This window comes from Panthera onca, chromosome A3 (assembly GCF_046562875.1).
Source record: "Panthera onca isolate mPanOnc1 chromosome A3, mPanOnc1 haplotype 2, whole genome shotgun sequence".
In the NCBI taxonomy this organism is placed as follows: domain Eukaryota; kingdom Metazoa; phylum Chordata; class Mammalia; order Carnivora; family Felidae; genus Panthera; species Panthera onca.
Window position 1 is genome coordinate 30,535,242 of NC_138341.1, and position 6,836 is coordinate 30,542,077.

Genomic DNA, 6,836 nt, shown 5'->3' on the forward strand with positions numbered 1-6,836 from the left:
TAGTTTTTCCTCACATATTTTCTTTTTAATGTTTGTTTTAGAAAGAGAGAGAGACAGGGTGTGAGTTGTCAGGGGACTTTCTCAGAGGAGGGTCAGAGAAAGGGAGACACAGAATCTGAAGCAGGCTCCAGGCTCCAAGCTGTTAGCACAGAGCCTGACACGGGGCTCCAACTCATGAACTGTGAGATCGTGATCTGAGCCAAAGTCGAATGCTTAACTGACCGAGCCACCCAGGCGCCCCAACCTCACATATTTTCAATGCAAATTAAAAATATGTGATTATAATCCAACTGTATCTACAATATTTTAGCCTTTTTTTCTGTTAAATTACATAATTACCAGACATTTATTTGCTGTTTGGATCATGGGTTGAGATGAATATGAAGACTTTTGAGTGTAACCTCTAGAGTTAACAGTAAGGTAACATAGTAGTGTGGCACTTTATGATAATTTTTGTGTAGTTAAGTTATGTGGCATTCAATTTGGACTGATTATAGCACACTTCTTTCCAGAGATTCATGGAAGCAAAATTGTTTGGGCCGGAAAAACATAGGAATTCACAGATTTTTCTTTAGCTATAGGAAACAATTCTCTAGAAAGCAAACTTGCTCAATTAAACGTTTAGGAAATTGATCCTGCTGTATAGATGTAGTTAGCTGGTGCCCCTCTTGTTCATGTGGTGTTTTTCTGAGCAGATATTTACTAAATACTCACTGAATTAATGTGTTGGGGCTGGGTAGGATGTGAGACAGGCAAACTGAATAAGGAAGCAATGACAGCTTTAGTTCTGTGACAAAAGAAGTCATAGGGAAAGGGATTTACTTATGAAAACATTTTTTCCAGGTTAAAAAAAAAGGATGAATATATTTTTATCTATTGACTCTATGAAATTATATAAAAGAATAGCCTGAGTTTTATTAAATCGTGTATATAACATTTTCTGTCTGTAATTTCATGTTGGTAAGTTATACGGAATTAGATTTTTCTAGGATTTCTTTTTATTTTACAAGTCTGTTTCTAAAGTTATATATATAAAAGGATGTCATGCCTTGTGAGGTGGATGATATTACGAGCTAGCACTCACTGGGTACCAACTCTATGTCGGACAGTGTCCCAAGTGCTGTATATGTTTTTTACCAACGTAACCCTCACAACAGTCCTGAGCGGCGGGTGGTATAATTAACCCTATTTTGTTTTTTGTTTTTTTAACGTTTATTTATTTTTGAGACAGAGAGAGACAGAGCATGAACAGGGGAGGGGCAGAGAGAGAGGGAGACACAGAATTTGAAACAGGCTCCAGGCTCTGAGCTGTCAGCACAGAGCCCGACGCGGGGCTCGAACTCACGGACCGCGAGATCGTGACCTGAGCCGAAGTTGGCTGCTTAACCGACTGAGCCACCCAGGCGCCCCAATTAACCCTATTTTGTGATGCGGGTGGCTAAGTGTCTTCTTCAAGATCACACAGCTAGTAAGTGGCAACAATGGGATTTGAACATGTTCTGAACCACTGTAGAGTACTGCCTCTCCACATGAAAAGAGCTTTGTAGAATATTCTTAATGCCAAATGCCAAACAACAATTGTATCTTGGAATTTTTACAGGTCATTCACTCAGTCTGGAGAAGTTTTTGGTTTTTTTTTAAGTTTATTTATTTATTTTGAGAGAGAGAGAGCAGAGGAAGGGGAGAGAGAGAGAGAGAGAGAGAGGAGAGACAGAATCCCAGGCAAGCTCCATGCTGTCATCGTAGAGCCCAACACAGGGCTTGAACCCATGAACTGGGGGATCATGAGCTGAGCTGAGATCAAGAGTTGGACCCTTAACGGACTGAGCCACGCAAGCGCCCCTGGAGAAGTATTCTTAAATCACCCTAGCCGTAGTTCACCTGACAATATTAGTCTTAAGAGGCACATCATCTGCACGCAGAATTATTTTTCTGCCATAGCAAAGGTTTTTACACCAGCATGGATATAACAGAAATCAACACGAATGCTTCCAGGGTGAAAGAATCTAAGCCCCAAAGCAGGATTAAGGGAGGCTGTTTTCTGGATTCACTTTTGGATGAGATAAAACTTTTGAAAGGGGCTCAGGGAAAGCACATATATTTTTAACACCAGAAAAGAAATTATTGCACTGATGATACTAACACAGAATGAAAAGAAGTTTTAATAAGGAACGTAAACATTAGTTGACAGGACTACACATGTAATTATGAGCCTCAATAATCAGTTCCTTTTGAGGCAGAATGAAATTAATAAACCTGGTATAATCTGTTATGGTGGCGTTAGTTGAATTATTTTTAGAGGAGGAGGTTGGAGGATATGTTGAAATGAGATAAAAGGAAAAATAAAACAGAAGCAGCTTAATCCAATGAAGGTTTCCTTCCTTCCAAATGGCACATCCTAAAATGCTATTCACTAAGAGTTTGCAGTGATTTGGGAAAAGCAATCACGATGCCGTAAAGGCAGACATTTTAAGCTATTAATCTTGGTATTAATCTCTGAAATATGTTCTATGGAATATATGCCAGTCAGAAATATTACTTTTTAAAAATTATAGCTGCAAAGGCAGTGCTCCATAAACAGTACGTTGTATTTGGAATTTTTCTATGTGCATTTCGGAGCATTTTACTGCCCCTGAGAGAACAATTTGTATGTTTCGTGTATTACTGTCAGCCGTGCAATACATGAGGCTATTTTTCGCCTTCAAGAAAAATGAGTTCAAAGGAAAATATTCATGAAAGAGTATTCATAACCTTGGCATCAAAAAAAAAAAAAAAATCATGAGTCTGTTGTTGTAGCTTGAGGGTTGAGGCTGGAAGAGAAAAGACAGATCCTTCAAAACGGGAGAATGTTTTAGATGGGGAAGCCGTTGCCGTAAGAACAAAGCAGCCCATGTTTCCAGCTCCTGCTCCAAATCCTTGAACTGTTTCTTTCACGGACCTTCTTTCTTCCATGAAAGAGGTACATTCATTATGGTGCTGCAGCAAAATCATGTGAAAATGGAATATTTGCCGAATCAATTTGGCCCAGCTGGAGGTAATTCCTTCGTATGAAGGAGTGATGGACAGGACCCAAGACTCTTCCATTTCTCTAACGGACAGAGGGCCCCACGTGGTGCTTGGTCACGGCATCTTCTGTTGAAAACGAAATCTCCGTTTCTTCGCGAACCCTCAATGTGAGAAAGAAGGACATGAAGCAAAGAGGAGTATTTACAGCACCCGTAGCAATTTCAAGCAATCCTTCTATAGGAAATTTGGGGAACTTGCTTAAACTGGCTGCTCATGAAAATGTGGGGCTGTGTATTCACAGCCAGCCTCCCCACCAACTTTTGGCTTCAAAGATGAATGTGCGAAAGGTTGAGGTTACTTTTCTGAGTTTCAGGGCTGCTTTCTATGCAGCCTGAGAGTCAAAAAGTGGTTTTGAAGTGGTTTAACTGCCTCCCCTTACTTCGCCTTCTGTCTCACTTTTCTGGCTTCTATGGTGCATCTCTCAGCCTTCAAATAGCTGCCCTCCTGCTTTGTCTCAAGGGGCAGGTACCATCCTGAGAAGTCGCCGCCATGTTTTGTGCAAGGGCCAAGGTGGCGAGGAGAGCTCGTTAGCTAGTTGAGCCAGCAGAGTGGGATAGGATACCCCTCAAGTCCTCCTAAACTTGAAAATTGGCCCCAGGATCCCAGCACTATTTTCAGCAGCAATAATTTATGGCCGTTTTGAAGAGCGTGGAGATGAAAGCAGGGTCTGTCGTGGCTGTAACCCTCAGCCTGGATTTGGCTGGCTGTGCTCACGCAATGTGAAGTCATCTCATTGTGCTCAGATTTCAAAGGCAGCACATGGAACCGAGCCCACTCTCCCGACATCTCCGAATTGGCCAGTGGAGAGTTTAGGCCATTTGTTTGAGAATTCATCTTCAGAGCGCAAACTTGCCAAGAAGAGACCAAAAAAAGAGAAAAGATTAGAAAGGTACCATAAAAAAATCGATTTACAAACCGATGACTTCTAAAAGGCACTGAAAACTTTATCCTCTTACATTTACTGAGCACCATGGGCTACAAGAGGACCTTGGCATTCAAGGATTTAACATTTGTGGGGTTGACTAACAAAGAATGACAGGTAGTAAACTATGGGAACTAAGAGATGGGTGTGGAGAAGTGCATGAGTTTAGCTGACTGCCAGCCATCAACCTCACTGTTTGTTCTACAGTGATCCTTGCAGTAACACTTGGGAAGTAATGAAACCCATTTGTTGATTAAAACAACCCCTCCCCACTTCCTAAGCCAATCTCTCCCACTGGAGATGCAATTAAAGAGGTCTAGAAAAATGATGGTAACACAGGATACAGATGGTAACACAGAAACCATGAACTTTCAGGGTTTAGAAATTTTTTTTTTGTGGGAGGGATGGAGAGAGCTAGAGCAAGAACGAGTGAGCAGGGGAGGGGCAGAGGGAGAGAGACAGAGAGAATCTTCAGTAGACTCCACACCTAGCGCAGGTGGGTGCCCCTAAAAAATTATCGTTTTATGGACCAATTATAAGTTACAATGGTGTTCAAAAGTCTCTAGACTCCTTGGTATTTACCCAAAGGAGCTAAATGCTTATGTCCACATGAAAACCTGCACACATGTGTTACAGCAGCTTTACTCATAATTGCCAGAACTTGGAAGCAATCAAAATGTCCTTCGGTAAGTGAATGGGTACATCAACTGTGGTCCATATAAATTTGGAAAAAGAATGTTTAAGATATTTCCCTTGGGAATGTTATGGATCTATTTCAGGTTATGCTAGATTTACTTCAAGTAATTTATCACAATGATCCCTTGATAAGTTTACCCTTAATAGTTGTATATTAGTGTCCTCATTTTAAAAATAAGTGGATGCAAAAATTTTATTATTTGCAGTTGATGCTAAGACTAGACTCTAGTGAACTTGATTTCTGGTACATGACATGGCTAATTTCAGCTCGGTTGAGAGGGGCTTAGAGATTTTCTAGTTTATTTGTTCTCAACTTGGGAAATAACTTGTCCATAGGAGCCATTTGGAAATGTGCATGTGTGTGTGTGTGTGTGTGTGTGTGTGTGTGTCTAGTGGGATAGGTGGTGGGTTTTTGGTTGCTATAATAACGGAAAGGTGCTTCTGGTATTTTGTGGGCGGGGGCAAAAATGAATGTTTGGAGCAGCGGCATCTGGGTGGCTCGGTCAGTTAAGCATCTGACTCTTGATTTCAGCTCAGGTCATGATCTCACGTTCCTGAGTTTGAGCCACACATCAGGCTCTGTGTTGTGTGTGGAGCCTGCTTGGGATTCTCCCTCTCCCTCTTTCTATGCCCCTCCCCTGCTTGTGCTCAGCTCTCTCTCTCTCCCTCTCTTTCTCAAGATAAAGAAATAAACATTAAAAAAGATGAATGTTCAGAACAGTGCACACAATAAAGAATTGTCCCACCAAATGCTATTAGTGTCCGCACTGAGAAACACTGACTAGTCTTAAATATCCTCATTCTAAAGGCTCAGATATCAAGATCTATGATTCTTTTTGTTACAAGTGACAGAAAACTCAATTCAAACTTACCTAAGCCAAAAGAAAATTTATTTCATGCCTCTGGTTTCAGACACAGCTGAATCCAGAATCCTATATCTTCTTAACTCTCTTCTCTTCCCACCTCTGAATAGGCTCCAAACTTAAGACAGCTTTTTATCTAGGAGGCAAGATGGAGACTAGTAGCCCCAGTATCATATCCCCTTAACTTTACTTTTTATAGATGTTTCCATATGCTTTCTCATTTTTACTTTTTTTTTTTAAAGGAGATATACTCATTTATTTAAAGATTAAAAACAAATTTTTTAAAGTAATCTCTATACCCAATGTAGGGCTTGAACTCACAACCCCAAGATCAAGAGTCACACGTTCCGCCAATTGAGTCACCCAGGCACCCATCCCTTAACTTTAGTTTTAATGAAAGAAGAGTATCCATCTGCTGTCCAACACTAACACTAAGTGGTAGGCTTGATTGCCCAAGTTGGGTTCTAGGTCCATTCCTGACTTAGTCTCTGGGTTGGGGAATGGATTGCACTGAGTGAATCTGGCCTGTGGCTCATGCCCACCCTACAGATGGGAGCAGGGTTAGCCTCACCAAACCACAGGGATGAGTGTGAGGCAGGGGTGGTTCCCCAAAGGGAGGTCTAGAGAAAGGATGCTGTACAGTCAAGGGCAACAAATGGTCACCACATTAAGCAAGTGAGTTTGCTTATTGTGCTTATGCACAATCCTAAGCCTGGTACCACGCTGCCTTTATTCTTACCTTGCATAGGATGTGGCATTATATAATCTCTTAGGATAAAGACATACTTGATTCTCCATCAAAATTCTTAAAATATAGGGTCAAAACCTTGGAAAAGGAACACAGGAGTTACAAGACTAAATTATGCCTCAGGCTTGAGTCTGGATTAGGAGATTCCTGAATCCCGCTGCTTATACTTCATTTCCTTGTAGTTGGATCCTGTGTTGGAAGTGAGAGTTTGTCCAAGGAAAGCCAAGCTGCTTTCCCTAACTTTGGATTTTCTTCAGGATTGTTGCATTTCTTCCCTAGACCTAGATTGCAAGTCGACAGAGCTTAGAAAATTACATTCAAGGGAAGGGCATCTTTGAATACCTGAACTTGTTAACATTTCATTTTGGCAGAAGACCGAGAGGCTACGGTATCTGAGAAACCAAGAAAACTTCATAATCCTTAAAAATTGACCAGGAAAGTGAAACTGCTCTGCTCCAGGAGGCTGGCAGTCACAGATTAGACCTTGTCCAGACACTGCCTGATTCCAGACAGACTGTGAAGCTGATTAAGATCAGAGAGG